Source organism: Centruroides sculpturatus, unplaced genomic scaffold (assembly GCF_000671375.1).
Source record: "Centruroides sculpturatus isolate CEXI.00-Female unplaced genomic scaffold, Cexi_2.0 scaffold498, whole genome shotgun sequence".
Taxonomy (NCBI): domain Eukaryota; kingdom Metazoa; phylum Arthropoda; class Arachnida; order Scorpiones; family Buthidae; genus Centruroides; species Centruroides sculpturatus.
This window is the reverse complement of record NW_019384650.1, coordinates 202,616-218,725: the sequence shown is the minus strand read 5'-3', so window position 1 is coordinate 218,725 and position 16,110 is coordinate 202,616. Positions and strand designations below refer to the sequence as shown.

At 28.8% G+C, this 16,110-nt stretch overlaps 1 long non-coding RNA gene across 1 annotated transcript; it reads left to right on the top strand.

The window, feature by feature from the left end:
* Positions 1 to 12,575: 12,575 nt before the first annotated feature.
* On the top strand, positions 12,576 to 13,798 carry LOC111626272. The gene is made up of 3 exons (XR_002756855.1): positions 12,576 to 12,837; positions 12,939 to 13,034; positions 13,754 to 13,798. It is a non-coding gene; the product is annotated as an uncharacterized LOC111626272 (long non-coding RNA).
* The last annotated feature ends 2,312 nt before the right edge of the window (positions 13,799 to 16,110 follow it).

The following is a 16,110-nucleotide window of genomic DNA, read 5'->3' as shown; positions in this document are numbered from 1 at the left end:
GACACATTCGGAAGATGTGTCACCTTTGAAAGGAAGTGAATCCGGAGAAAGATATAATCACATCCTTCAATCTTTATGAAGCATTGGAAAAGGTATATAAAATTTAGGCGTTATTCTTTTGAAAAAAAGTAATAAATAAATTTGTTGTTGAATAAAATTTCCCATCCAGTCCTGGTCTCTTACAAATATATTTAATTCCATCCCGAAATATCCTATTTCTTATCAAAAGCGTTGCTTACTCCTAACCTTTAATTAATCATTTGCGGCAATTATAAGGAAAAACAAACAAAAAATAATTTAGTTAGAGATCCTTCTTCTAATTACTTATTAATCCTTTAATTCTTAATAAAATTTAAGCATTAGGCTACATAATTTGAAATAGTAATAATGATGTCGATGACTATGANTTTCATTGTAAAATGTAAAAATGTTTTTGATCGATCGCCATACTTTCCATAACACAGGCGGAAAAAAAAAATAATAATAATAATAACCTGTTATGTGATATTAGATCTATTAATAAGAATTCCACCGAAAATCTTACATATTAATATGATTATTCAAGTATATTTGTGTCTATATTGTTATATAAACATCTTAGTTATTAATATTCGAAGAATTTATATTTTTCTTTCATTCGTAAAATTATTTATAGAAACAAATATTTTATCTATTTATTGAGTTATATTATCATTATATTAGTGTTTTTTTTAATATATATATATTAAATTATATTATACAATGATAATATTATTTGGCTGTTATGGCAGACCCTATCACTAAGAGCAGGACAATTTGATAGCGTATAAAGGTTAAAAAAACACTCTTAATTTCTATCATATTTTATAATTTTAAAAATATAATACGATTTTTTAATATCTTTTTGTTTTTTAATACACTTTAACAAGATATCATTTATCTTTTTCAACTATATTAAAGCTGATAAAAGATCTCTCTTGACCTCTAAGAAGGGTCAAAAGATACCCCCCTTTTTTTTATCAGACTTATAGACTTATTGTCGTTTTCATCGCTTCTCTCCATCTTACTTTATTCTTTACCACGTAATTCTACGGGTAATACTTTGTAAATATCCAGAACAACGTTGTTAGAGCATGTAATTCTGTGTTTCTCTTTGTTCGACCCTCCTTTTTTCGGTTTATATAACCTTTATAGTAGATGCAATGCCTCTAAATATTGCTAGATTCGTAAGAACAACTCACTAAGATAAGAAATAATACATAAATTTATTATAGAAACGTTATAAAATTTATAAAATAATCAATCGTAATAAATAAAACCATATAAAAAGTACACGTTTACTAGAAACTTAAGCCAGGAACTAGAGTCGTAGATTCGATTTTCATTACACGAGAAACACTTATATTTAATTATTTTTTTAAATTATATAATTATTTACATATTATTATATCCAATTTTGTTTATAAAAAGTTTATTTTAAAAGTCTTTAAGGTCTATATTAAGTTTAAAGTAGAATATTACCCTTCACTAAAGTTGTTAAAAGGTTGGCAAAATAAACAAATTCTACTTAATTATAATGTAAATTTTGATGAAAAGTATTTTAAGTGTTCCTGCTGCTGTTTATGATTCATAAATTTAATTAAAAAAACTTCTTTAATTATTCTAAAACCTTAAAGAATTTTATTTAAAAAAATATATTATACCTTTATACATATTTAATTAATAAATTAAAAAAATGTAATAAATAAATGACTTTTTTAAGTTAATAAATTAAAAAAATGTAATAAATAAATGACTTTTTTAANTTCCCGGTTCAACATCTTTCTCCTATTTTTTTCTTCTTTATTTAAATTTAAAACATATCCACACTTATTTTTTAGATTGTTTTTTATCATTAGTTAAAATTATTTGAGGATGTTTATATATAAAAAGTGATAATAAGGATGTTATGTCTTCTACAAAACAAGAAAATAATATAATATAATGTAATTTTATTGTCTTACCAAGCAAACTCTTGTTTGCTATCCGCCTCTATACATTTAAATTTATCTATTTATTGTATTTACAAAGGTAAGGGTGTTTCAAGTTCCCTGAGCGCCCTTGGTTACGCTACTCCCAATTAGGTGGGACCTTTTATAATTATGTTAAATGGAGGGGTAAAGCAATAAACTGTCTCGTGTATCATGCAAAGTACAGCCTATATAATGCCAAAATCCTGTACCCAGTGACATTATTTTCGTGTATTACGTGTTTAAACGTTAAGTTATGGAGTACAGTTTTTTGAATTATGAAAGTTGTATTATTAGTTTTCCTGTATATTAAATATATTCGAAATAAATATAATAAATTACAATTTATTTGAAGAATTAAAAATACTCAATTAATCTACAACGTTATTTTTATATAATAGGATTTATTTCAAAGGATAATCTTTTATTTTACGTAAACGTCGAACGTCGAGTGCTGGTATCTTGTAACCTGTGCTCGACGTTCGACGTTCACGTTTTAGAGATGAAAACTTCGGCCGCAACTTCGCTAATAGTGTGAAGCCTGGACCTCACTTGACAAAGCGGGAAACGGACCGTCGAACCCACAGACTGGTGATATCAAGTATATTCCTCTGTGCTGAACCGAGGAAGCAGAGAAATTGGGTACTGAAGAATTTAATTGTCACGTTCCTAACGTTTTTTTTTTTTTTTGGCCATTTCCCTAAAATCCTGATGCCTCCTGTGATATATAATACTTATTATTCAAAAAATGAACTTTTATTTAATGTACCCCTCCCTCAGTGGTCGTTGTTCGAGGTTTATCTTATAACACAATGCTATCACTTCAAGTATTGATCAATCAGTTAAATTGATTAGAATATTGACAGACACAATGAAAATAAATTGCTCAATACAAATATATTTGGCATATTTTAATATTTATCAGTTTAAAAAACGTGTACAAAATTATAGTTTATCTTGTTTTCACACTAGAAGACTAAAATTATGTGGATTAAACAGGTTAATAATAAATTATAGTAAAACTTTTCACCATTTTAAAGAAAAAAGTGTTAGAATTATCTCACGAACGTCTATTTTACGAAGTAATTTCGAATACGTAAAAGTAATAAAGCAAATTATACTAAATATTCAACAATAAAATCGATAAGAATTTCTTCGTTAAGCAATTTCTACAACAGACTGCCTCGAATATCTATGAACTCGTGTTAATAATTGTAACAAGCCAACACTTTGATGTTTAGAAGAAGAAAATGTACAAAAACATGTTACAAAAGAGAGAGACCGAAACAAACACCTGCTTCAGACTACACATGTTTTATTTGTCTTTTCCATAACAATTCTCAAGTCAACGAACTTTTTCCCTCAATTATCGTAAACAATTCTCAAAAGATTTGCCGCATTATTACACGTGTTACAGGAACACGTGTCTCTGGCAATAAAACAATAAAGTTCTTTCCCAATGACATTTAGAGAAGTTAGTAAACAGTGCTTACAATACGAGTGGATCAGGACAGCACATTTGTTCGTATTGGAGCTTTTATTTTATTTATTTTAATTAAGTAATCGAATGCGGAAATTAGAAACTACGGTACTTAACTCCTTGCGTGCTTGCTTGCTTGCATAGTCATGCTTACAATAACAATGCATGACTTTATTGCTTTATTAAACACGAATATCGCTGTCGATCCATCTCAGTGTGAATCTCTGTGTCCAGTATCACTACCCTATGGTCTTATCTCTGGCGTCATGTGAGAAAGGCAAGTAATCCTGTCTTTTACTGCAAGACTTTACAATGGTATCCGAGGGAGCGTGTAAATGATTGCACTGTGTTTGCTCGTCAGGATCTCGACATTAATTGTGTTGTTAAACAGCACATATGACAGTAATCTTGTTCCATTAACCAGCCCTGTTTTAGTGTTAAGGTTCCTGATGAGCACGACTATACCTTCAATCTTTATTGTGGTGGAAGTCCAACCATCCCTAAAGCCCAATAATAGCTCTAGAAAACCTTTTGTAAACATTAATAATTGAAAAAACTGCATTATCTTCAAAAATTTGTCCTTATATTTAATCTATACGTATAAATGAGAATATTTGTTTGTTTGTTCGCTATACACTCCTAGGCCGTACGACCAATTGCTACGAAACTCGGCAGTTTCGTTTAAACACTTCTAACTTAGATGATGTCGTTCATCCCACCCCAAAGTATCGATTGTATTTCTATAATAATCAAATAATTTCTATCTACATTCGATTCGCGAAATAGACGCGCTATATAATTACTGAGGCAGATATCGTATAGCACTTGCCTACGTGGAATCAAAGTGTTTAAATAAACGGTTTCTCGTAACGTTAGAGTCTGTCTCAGTGTCGATCGCCCACATACCACCCTTCGCGACCCCTCGACCCTCTTGACACTGCTCCCCGTCGATTTACCATCCTCTCTCTCAGGAGAAGGACAACTACTACTTTTGGTCGAATTAACTTCAACCCCTCCATTTACAACAGTTTCCCCCTTCTTATCGGACCTACCGTTATTGTGGCATTCGAATAGGAAAATTACATAATACAAGGTTACCGGACATCACAAAACATGATTTAAATGGTTTTCGGGGGTGCAGAATTTAAGTATTTGGTCCGTTTTTCGTGAAATTTGATTAGTGTTCTCGAACAGGAAACGATGCAGATCGGAATTTCCGAAGTTTCTCTCAACGAAGGTCTATGACTTTCGAAGGATTGTATAGCTGATACATCATTGTTACTGTATAAATATTTTATCATAAATATTTACATTCTGTCTAAACTTGTGAAGACAACAAAGTTTTCCCTAAATTTCTTTGAAAATAACTTTTAAATTCAATATTCATAAGTATTGTATTTCATATTAACTGTTTAAAAATTCAATATTTATCGAGAATTGCGCATTTTTTAGATTAAATTTATAATTATAAAGACAGATATAATAGTGTATCAGCTAAGGGACGATCGATCCTCCTTCGAAGAGTTATCTGATTTCTGCAATATAGTTACCAAGCAGAACGTTTAATGGCAACGTTTACACTATTGTTTGATATTTGTTCTTTACCGTAATCATTTACTCCAATTCCAAGAGGGATTTTACGTCCGAAATGGACAGTAGGCTTACATTTTAGAGAACAAAGAAGATATAGAATAATGAATATCAGTGTGTCAACACCTGTGGTGTGATTGTCTTTAATTAAATATAACCATACTGTTATTGTATACAAAGCATCTAGAAATAGTTATTTATTAGTATGATAATATTATTTTAACGAGAAATAAAAAAAGGTTACTCTTAAAACATTACAGTACAAGGTCAACTCTAAGGGGGGGGACCTATCTACTCCTACAGACCTGTTCTCTCCCGTAAATAATCATTAATCATCTTACCGAATATTAGAAGAAATATGATTAATCACATACGCATCATCATAAATAAAACAATTAATTATTTTTTTTATTAATGTGTACATATCTATAAAAATTATTCAGGTTATTTTTTTATATATAAATATGTTCTTTATTTTTATAAATAAGTTTTCTGTAATTCTAATGGATAAATAAGATATAAGAAGATGAAGAGTTCTTTGTTGAATATCTGGTCATAAGGAAAATTCCTATTGAATGCTTCTTACATTACATTCTTCTTCATTACTTTACCATCGTAAAAATGGTATTTTATAGCTATTTTATTTCATAAAACGTTTATTATAACTCAACAGAGTATTAAAGATAAATATATTACATAAATTTTAGAAGCGATGAATTTATTAAACAATTTTATGTTATTATCGTATTGTTTTACTTCACTTTTTGATATTAATTTGATACTTTTTCTCCTTTAATTAGTTAATTTTTAAAGTATTAACAAAATTAAAAGTAATATGAGCTTTAAAGTGTAATGTAATATTTTTAAATTTTATTATATGATCCAGGTCTGTTTCTTACCAATATTATATACAGTTAAACCTGTGAACAACGGTCAGCGATGAGAATATTAAAGATGTCCGTTGTTTGGAGGTTATTTTATATGTATTTTTTTTTAAATTGTGGCCTAATTCTTAAAGATATAAAAGACGAATTAAACCAATTATTGACTGGGCATGGAGGAACAACTTTATAGACTAACAGGCGGGGATATAAAGTCTTTTACCTTTCTGTTAGTAAAAAGAAACGGTTTAGAAGGCTTCTCAGATAAGTTTTAGCCGGAATTTCTCAAAAGACGTATTTCGTATTATGGGTATATACCATATTAGACCACCTTCATCCCATACTATGGCCCATGGACGTTAACGATGCTTGAGAAAATTTGTTCTTTAATCTCTGTCATTTATAGGAGGCCAATAAGAAAGCAAACGAAAAGAATATTACATATTAGATAACCTTCATATATATATATTGTATTAAGTTATCTTCCATATTACTCCACTCTTCACTTACCATTGTATAAACATTATCATACTACACTATTTTTCACTTACCAGTATGCTATTCCACTATATATCACTGTATAGATAGTAGTTTATTATATTAAATATTATACTCAGTCAAACCTCGGTTTTCGAACGCCTCGGTTTACGAACAATTCGGTTTACGAACAAAATTTTCATCGGTTACCGAACAAGCTACTATACTCGTATATATTCAAGTTTTAAATAAAATAAATCTAATTTCATTACTTAAATATGATAAAATTGTATGGTAAGAAATTAATGGTATATACCATTAATTTCTTACCATTAATTAATTAAAAATATCTTTTAAGCAATTAATTAGAAATTAATGGTATATACCATTAATTTCTAATTAATTGCTTAAAAGATATTTTTAATTAATTAATGGTAAGAAATTAATGGTATATACCATTAATTTCTTACCATACAATTTTATCATATTTAAGTAATGAAATTAGATTTATTTTATTTAAAACTTGAATATATACGAGTATAGTAGCTTGTTCGGTAACCGATGAAAATTTTGTTCGTAAACCGAATTGTTCGTAAACCGAGGCGTTCGAAAACCGAGGTTTGACTGAGTATAATATTTAATATAATAAACTACTATCTATACAGTGATATATAGTGGAATAGCATACTGGTAAGTGAAAAATAGTGTAGTATGATAATGTTTATACAATGGTAAGTGAAGAGTGGAGTAATATGGAAGATAACTTAATACAATATATATATATGAAGGTTATCTAATATGTAATATTCTTTTCGTTTGCTTTCTTATTGGCCTCCTATAAATGACAGAGATTAAAGAACAAATTTTCTCAAGCATCGTTAACGTCCATGGGCCATAGTATGGGATGAAGGTGGTCTAATATGGTATATACCCATAATACGAAATACGTCTTTTGAGAAATTCCGGCTAAAACTTATCTGAGAAGCCTTCTAAACCGTTTCTTTTTACTAACAGAAAGGTAAAAGACTTTATATCCCCGCCTGTTAGTCTATAAAGTTGTTCCTCCATGCCCAGTCAATAATTGGTTTAATTCGTCTTTTATATCTTTAAGAATTAGGCCACAATTTAAAAAAAATACATATAAAATAACCTCCAAACAACGGACATCTTTAATATTCTCATCGCTGACCGTTGTTCACAGGTTTAACTGTATATAATATTGGTAAGAAACAGACCTGGATCATATAATAAAATTTAAAAATATTACATTACACTTTAAAGCTCATATTACTTTTAATTTTGTTAATACTTTAAAAATTAACTAATTAAAGGAGAAAAAGTATCAAATTAATATCAAAAAGTGAAGTAAAACAATACGATAATAACATAAAATTGTTTAATAAATTCATCGCTTCTAAAATTTATGTAATATATTTATCTTTAATACTCTGTTGAGTTATAATAAACGTTTTATGAAATAAAATAGCTATAAAATACCATTTTTACGATGGTAAAGTAATGAAGAAGAATGTAATGTAAGAAGCATTCAATAGGAATTTTCCTTATGACCAGATATTCAACAAAGAACTCTTCATCTTCTTATATCTTATTTATCCATTAGAATTACAGAAAACTTATTTATAAAAATAAAGAACATATTTATATATAAAAAAATAACCTGAATAATTTTTATAGATATGTACACATTAATAAAAAAAAAATAATTAATTGTTTTATTTATGATGATGCGTATGTGATTAATCATATTTCTTCTAATATTCGGTAAGATGATTAATGATTATTTACGGGAGAGAACAGGTCTGTAGGAGTAGATAGGTCCCCCCCTTAGAGTTGCCCTTGTACTGTAATGTTTTAAGAGTAACCTTTTTTTATTTCTCGTTAAAATAATATTATCATACTAATAAATAACTATTTCTAGATGCTTTGTATACAATAACAGTATGGTTATATTTAATTAAAGACAATCACACCACAGGTGTTGACACACTGATATTCATTATTCTATATCTTCTTTGTTCTCTAAAATGTAAGCCTACTGTCCATTTCGGACGTAAAATCCCTCTTGGAATTGGAGTAAATGATTACGGTAAAGAACAAATATCAAACAATAGTGTAAACGTTGCCATTAAACGTTCTGCTTGGTAACTATATTGCAGAAATCAGATAACTCTTCGAAGGAGGATCGATCGTCCCTTAGCTGATACACTATTATATCTGTCTTTATAATTATAAATTTAATCTAAAAAATGCGCAATTCTCGATAAATATTGAATTTTTAAACAGTTAATATGAAATACAATACTTATGAATATTGAATTTAAAAGTTATTTTCAAAGAAATTTAGGGAAAACTTTGTTGTCTTCACAAGTTTAGACAGAATGTAAATATTTATGATAAAATATTTATACAGTAACAATGATGTATCAGCTATACAATCCTTCGAAAGTCATAGACCTTCGTTGAGAGAAACTTCGGAAATTCCGATCTGCATCGTTTCCTGTTCGAGAACACTAATCAAATTTCACGAAAAACGGACCAAATACTTAAATTCTGCACCCCCGAAAACCATTTAAATCATGTTTTGTGATGTCCGGTAACCTTGTATTATGTAATTTTCCTATTCGAATGCCACAATAACGGTAGGTCCGATAAGAAGGGGGAAACTGTTGTAAATGGAGGGGTTGAAGTTAATTCGACCAAAAGTAGTAGTTGTCCTTCTCCTGAGAGAGAGGATGGTAAATCGACGGGGAGCAGTGTCAAGAGGGTCGAGGGGTCGCGAAGGGTGGTATGTGGGCGATCGACACTGAGACAGACTCTAACGTTACGAGAAACCGTTTATTTAAACACTTTGATTCCACGTAGGCAAGTGCTATACGATATCTGCCTCAGTAATTATATAGCGCGTCTATTTCGCGAATCGAATGTAGATAGAAATTATTTGATTATTATAGAAATACAATCGATACTTTGGGGTGGGATGAACGACATCATCTAAGTTAGAAGTGTTTAAACGAAACTGCCGAGTTTCGTAGCAATTGGTCGTACGGCCTAGGAGTGTATAGCGAACAAACAAACAAATATTCTCATTTATACGTATAGATTAAATATAAGGACAAATTTTTGAAGATAATGCAGTTTTTTCAATTATTAATGTTTACAAAAGGTTTTCTAGAGCTATTATTGGGCTTTAGGGATGGTTGGACTTCCACCACAATAAAGATTGAAGGTATAGTCGTGCTCATCAGGAACCTTAACACTAAAACAGGGCTGGTTAATGGAACAAGATTACTGTCATATGTGCTGTTTAACAACACAATTAATGTCGAGATCCTGACGAGCAAACACAGTGCAATCATTTACACGCTCCCTCGGATACCATTGTAAAGTCTTGCAGTAAAAGACAGGATTACTTGCCTTTCTCACATGACGCCAGAGATAAGACCATAGGGTAGTGATACTGGACACAGAGATTCACACTGAGATGGATCGACAACGATATTCGTGTTTAATAAAGCAATAAAGTCATGCATTGTTATTGTAAGCATGACTATGCAAGCAAGCAAGCACGCAAGGAGTTAAGTACCGTAGTTTCTAATTTCCGCATTCGATTACTTAATTAAAATAAATAAAATAAAAGCTCCAATACGAACAAATGTGCTGTCCTGATCCACTCGTATTGTAAGCACTGTTTACTAACTTCTCTAAATGTCATTGGGAAAGAACTTTATTGTTTTATTGCCAGAGACACGTGTTCCTGTAACACGTGTAATAATGCGGCAAATCTTTTGAGAATTGTTTACGATAATTGAGGGAAAAAGTTCGTTGACTTGAGAATTGTTATGGAAAAGACAAATAAAACATGTGTAGTCTGAAGCAGGTGTTTGTTTCGGTCTCTCTCTTTTGTAACATGTTTTTGTACATTTTCTTCTTCTAAACATCAAAGTGTTGGCTTGTTACAATTATTAACACGAGTTCATAGATATTCGAGGCAGTCTGTTGTAGAAATTGCTTAACGAAGAAATTCTTATCGATTTTATTGTTGAATATTTAGTATAATTTGCTTTATTACTTTTACGTATTCGAAATTACTTCGTAAAATAGACGTTCGTGAGATAATTCTAACACTTTTTTCTTTAAAATGGTGAAAAGTTTTACTATAATTTATTATTAACCTGTTTAATCCACATAATTTTAGTCTTCTAGTGTGAAAACAAGATAAATTATAATTTTGTACACGTTTTTTAAACTGATAAATATTAAAATATGCCAAATATATTTGTATTGAGCAATTTATTTTCATTGTGTCTGTCAATATTCTAATCAATTGAACTGATTGATCAATACTTGAAGTGATAGCATTGTGTTATAAGATAAACCTCGAACAACGACCACTGAGGGAGGGGTACATTAAATAAGGGTTCATTTTTTGAATAATAAGAATTATATATCACAGGAGGCATCAGGATTTTAGGGAAATGGCCAAAAAAAAAAAAAAACGTTAGGAACGTGACAATTAAATTCTTCAGTACCCAATTTCTCTGCTTCCTCGGTTCAGCACAGAGGAATATACTTGATATCACCAGTCTGTGGGTTCGACGGTCCGTTTCCCGCTTTGTCAAGTGAGGTCCAGGCTTCACACTATTAGCGAAGTTGCGGCCGAAGTTTTCATCTCTAAAACGTGAACGTCGAACGTCGAGCACAGGTTACAAGATACCAGCACTCGACGTTCGACGTTTACGTTTAAATGTTTACGTAAAATAAAAGATTATCCTTTGAAATAAATCCTATTATATAAAAATAACGTTGTAGATTAATTGAGTATTTTTAATTCTTCAAATAAATTGTAATTTATTATATTTATTTCGAATATATTTAATATACAGGAAAACTAATAATACAACTTTCATAATTCAAAAAACTGTACTCCATAACTTAACGTTTAAACACGTAATACACGAAAATAATGTCACTGGGTACAGGATTTTGGCATTATATAGGCTGTACTTTGCATGATACACGAGACAGTTTATTGCTTTACCCCTCCATTTAACATAATTATAAAAGGTCCCACCTAATTGGGAGTAGCGTAACCAAGGGCGCTCAGGGAACTTGAAACACCCTTACCTTTGTAAATACAATAAATAGATAAATTTAAATGTATAGAGGCGGATAGCAAACAAGAGTTTGCTTGGTAAGACAATAAAATTACATTATATTATATTATTTTCTTGTTTTGTAGAAGACATAACATCCTTATTATCACTTTTTACATATAAACATCCTCAAATAATTTTAACTAATGATAAAAAACAATCTAAAAAATAAGTGTGGATATGTTTTAAATTTAAATAAAGAAGAAAAAAATAGGAGAAAGATGTTGAACCGGGAAATAAACTACTTATCATATATACTAAGTGTACAAAAAATAGTAATAAAAACCAGGAAGAATTATATTTATGGAACGGAATTGCGGAACGACAGACATGACAGATCATGATCATGTACTGTTATTAAGAGATAGTAAAGCAGCTCTACTTATTTTCAAAGTTACACATTTTAAATACATAAATTTTCTATTAATTTATATTTAAAACATTTAAATAGTATGTTTTAAATATAATTTAAATGTTTATAATTAAATCTATGAGGAATTAGTTTATTAGAGATGTATTATAAATAGAAATGTGGATATTCACATATGCAAGAAATTATATAATTTCATCCATATGTTATTATAGTGTCATTATAATTAAAGAATAAAGCAATTTTATGAGAAAAAACATAATTGAAGAACAGATTTAACATAGGTTTTTATTAAAATTACAAGTGATTTAATGAAGGAAATACAATAATTATATCAGTGTTGATGTATCATGAGAGTGAGAGAATTTAAGAATAGTTTCATAAGAGAAATAATATAATTAGAAGTATGAAAAGTATTGTTTTACATACAAAAGTAATTACAGAATTATCCAATTAAATAGTAAAAAGGAGAAATTATACATAGATTAACATGTAATCTCCAGTTAAGGGAGAAAGTATAAAGATTTAATTTTTCTATGAAAGAAGGTTTCATTATGTAAAATGAAAAAAAGGAAATATGTATCAATAGAATAGTATTATGTGTGTCACTATATCGGAAGTTTGTTTAGAAAATCATCGTGCATCAGACAAGATAGAGGTTAACAACTGCCCTTTTTTTGACTGATTTGTAGAAGGGTATTCAATATTTTAGCAATATAAAACGCCATTAAGGGAGTAACAATACACCGTGTCACGAATTTTGACCGGAAAAGATGGAAATGAAAATATAAATAAGCAACGGACGGCATTCGATGGAACAATTTTGTGGATATATCGAGTAAACTAATAGAAATCCTCTTTATAATTTAACATAAAGGTATGCTATTTTTATATACATATATATATATTATAGTTAAAATATTGCTGTGGTAAAATATATATAAGTTAGTTATAGAAAGGTTTTTGTTATTTTTACAGATGCATTCTTGTCAAACCTTCGTTCTGTGTTTAGTTGCTGGTGTTTTTATGGCTATTATGTTGACGAATGGTTTTGGATTTGATAATCGTAGAAAGGTATTTCTTGTAATGTTTATTCTTTAATATTGTAAAATTTCTGATTTAGTTTATAGAGTCAAATTTATACTTTATGTATAGTTATACCTTCATGAGACCCAGGGAAATTTGAATTAGGGGACCCCATGTAAAGTGTTGACTTCAGACATTTTTCTTCAAGAGAACTTTTTGAGAGAAATATCTTCTTATAAAAGATTGGCTTGGGGTCCTCTGTTGGTGGGGGACCCAGGCAATTGCCCTTTTTGTCCATAAGAATACGGGCTGATGCCCTCATTCCTATGGACAAAAAGGTTTTGATTACACTGATGGTTTTGATCATACTGAAGGTTTTGATTACACTGATGGTTTTGATCATACTGAAGGTTTTGATCACATTGGTGGTTTTGATCACACTAAAGATTTTGATCACACAAAGGGTTTTGATCACGCTGATCATATGTGATCAAAACTATTTAAAAAATCAAAGTTTTTCTGTTTTATGGAATGATAAGTTTATCTCATTAAAAGAAAAACAAAAGCTTTATTGATTACAGTTTAAAACATTAATAACATTTATATAAAGAGAATAAAATATGTTAAATGGATATTTTGATTTAATGACATTTTTATTTGTTTTTCCTTAATAAAATTAATATAATATTAACGCTAATTTAATAAAAAAAAATAATAACTAATTTTTAAGTTTATTTAATTTACTTATTATTATTATTTTTTTTTAGTTAACTAGATTTTGTTATAATTCACCTCAACAGAGTGGTTTGCAAGTGAGTATAAAAAATTATAAGAAATTAAATAATAAATATAGCTCAATAAAAATTCAAGGGAATGTTCTTTTATAAGTTTAAATTAATTTAAAATTGATAAAAAAATTTTTTTCTGATAAATTATTCTAAATTATAAAGTAAAAAAACCCGGCAAAGTTCTGCGACCATTTGATTACCTGAGGTTTTTGTACATTTAATGTGCATTTTTTAACAATGTAAACTAGATTTTTATCTTCCTGTTTTATTGATAAGCTTCTAGATCAATTATTTTACAAGGTTATTTACTAGTAGACTGAGTGATAATCATTCTATTATCAATCCATAGAAGCTGTATAATTACAAACACAAAAGGAAGAATGCCTGAAACTTTTTGAATTAAAAAAAAACAAAATAAAATAAAATTCACATAACTTTGAATTGAAAAATTTAATATTATAAAAGAAAGAAAATTTAAATATATTTTTAAAAATTAAATATTGATCATAATACATAATTAAGATGAGAAGAGTGCATCAGATTATTAATAGATATCTAATTTATTTTACTGCTGTTGCTGTTAGTAATGTTTTAGCAATATCTCTAGCTATTTATTATATAAAAATGCTTTTTTTTTGTTTAAAATTAAGTTAGATATCTTGTAGAAGGATTTAAATAAAATTAAAATGAATACTTGTATGCATTATCATAATCTCTATGCCTCAAACTGCAGACTATAAATGCATTAGTCTGCATAATATAACTATATAACATAATATAAGGCATACATAATTAAATAAACCTTCAAAAATTAATATANAGAGATATTTTAAAATATTTAATATTAAATTTTTTTTATAGTCAGCAGTGAACTTTAATATGTCTATTGGCCATGCTTTCTGCATTATTAATAATTGTATTCGCGTAAGTTTATTTTTAAATTAATTATTTACTCGAACACTATATTCTATCACTTATCAAACTGTAGATCGCGAACTACAGATAGATCAAAACGTAATTCTTGATCCTCCAGAACGTTTGAAAGAAAGTTTATAATTAGAAAAATAATCAAGAAGGACGTATATAATATTCTAAAATATAAATATTTATTTTAGCAAGTGCCTCAAGCTCCAATTTTATTAGGAAGAAAGAAACGTGATACTGAATTACCTGAAAAGGAAGAGAAGTTGGATACATCACCATCATCATCATCCAAATATTATACTGTTGTTGATGAAGTGCGAGTTTATATTGAACCGTATTTGGAACAAGAAGAATTTTAAGTTTTCATATACTTTTTCAATAATCTAAAAGAAAAAAAAACAATATATATATAAATATAATGAAAAATTATGTAGTCATGAATTTAATAAAAGAATTATTGAAAGTTTGGTGTTAACTACTTAAAAATAATATAATATACAACGTTAAAATGTAAAGATTCAGAGGAGAGGTCCGAATTAGAGCGTGAAAATCTGCATTCACCCTCAGGGACGTGGAGAGTTTGTATAGGGTCTAGAGGGTAGAACGAGTTCCCTTTATCTACAACAGATACCTTTTTTTTTCTTTTCTTTCTTTCATTATAATAAGAGGTACTGTACAAGGTAGAGCTTGAAGATTAGAAAATTTTAATAATACTGCTTTAATAAATATAAAGTATTTATCACACCAGTCTCACTAAAATTAGATACAAGTGGATTGGTGTGATAATCCACTAATCACGAGTCCAAAGACCCTTTGGGGAACTGTGAACTTGAAAGGGTAAAATCAACTTTAACTTTCTTATATTTTAAATGAATTGTATTATTAATTATTATATTAAAAGAAAGCACATACAAGATATATTACTATATCATGTTTTTATTTTAATAAATGTATTTCTTTTGTAATCAATGACAAAATTTTTTCGTTGTGCGAACATATTTACAATGAACTTTCAGTTTAATGTTCTTTTTCTGATAATTTTCAAGGAAATAGAATTTTTCCATTTGCATTTTACTGTAAATTCTTTCTCTCTTCTCTATTGTTTTCGAACAAATGGCAAACTGTACCCAAGGGAGAAGAGCCAGCTCTTAAGCTCTTAAATACTGTAAATGATTTATTCTAATCTCAACAAGGTTATTTCAAGTTTGCCTTTCTTCAGGTAAGGATGTTTCTTTTAATTTTCTTATTTACCTTATTCATACTAAGCTGGCAGCTGCAGTTGTTAAATTTCTTTGAATAGATTAAAAGATACATGTAAATTATTTTGTTTATAGTTTTTAGATTTTATTATACCTGGCTTTTATATTGACTATAAATGGTACCAGTGCTTTCTGTGGAAAATTTCTGAAATT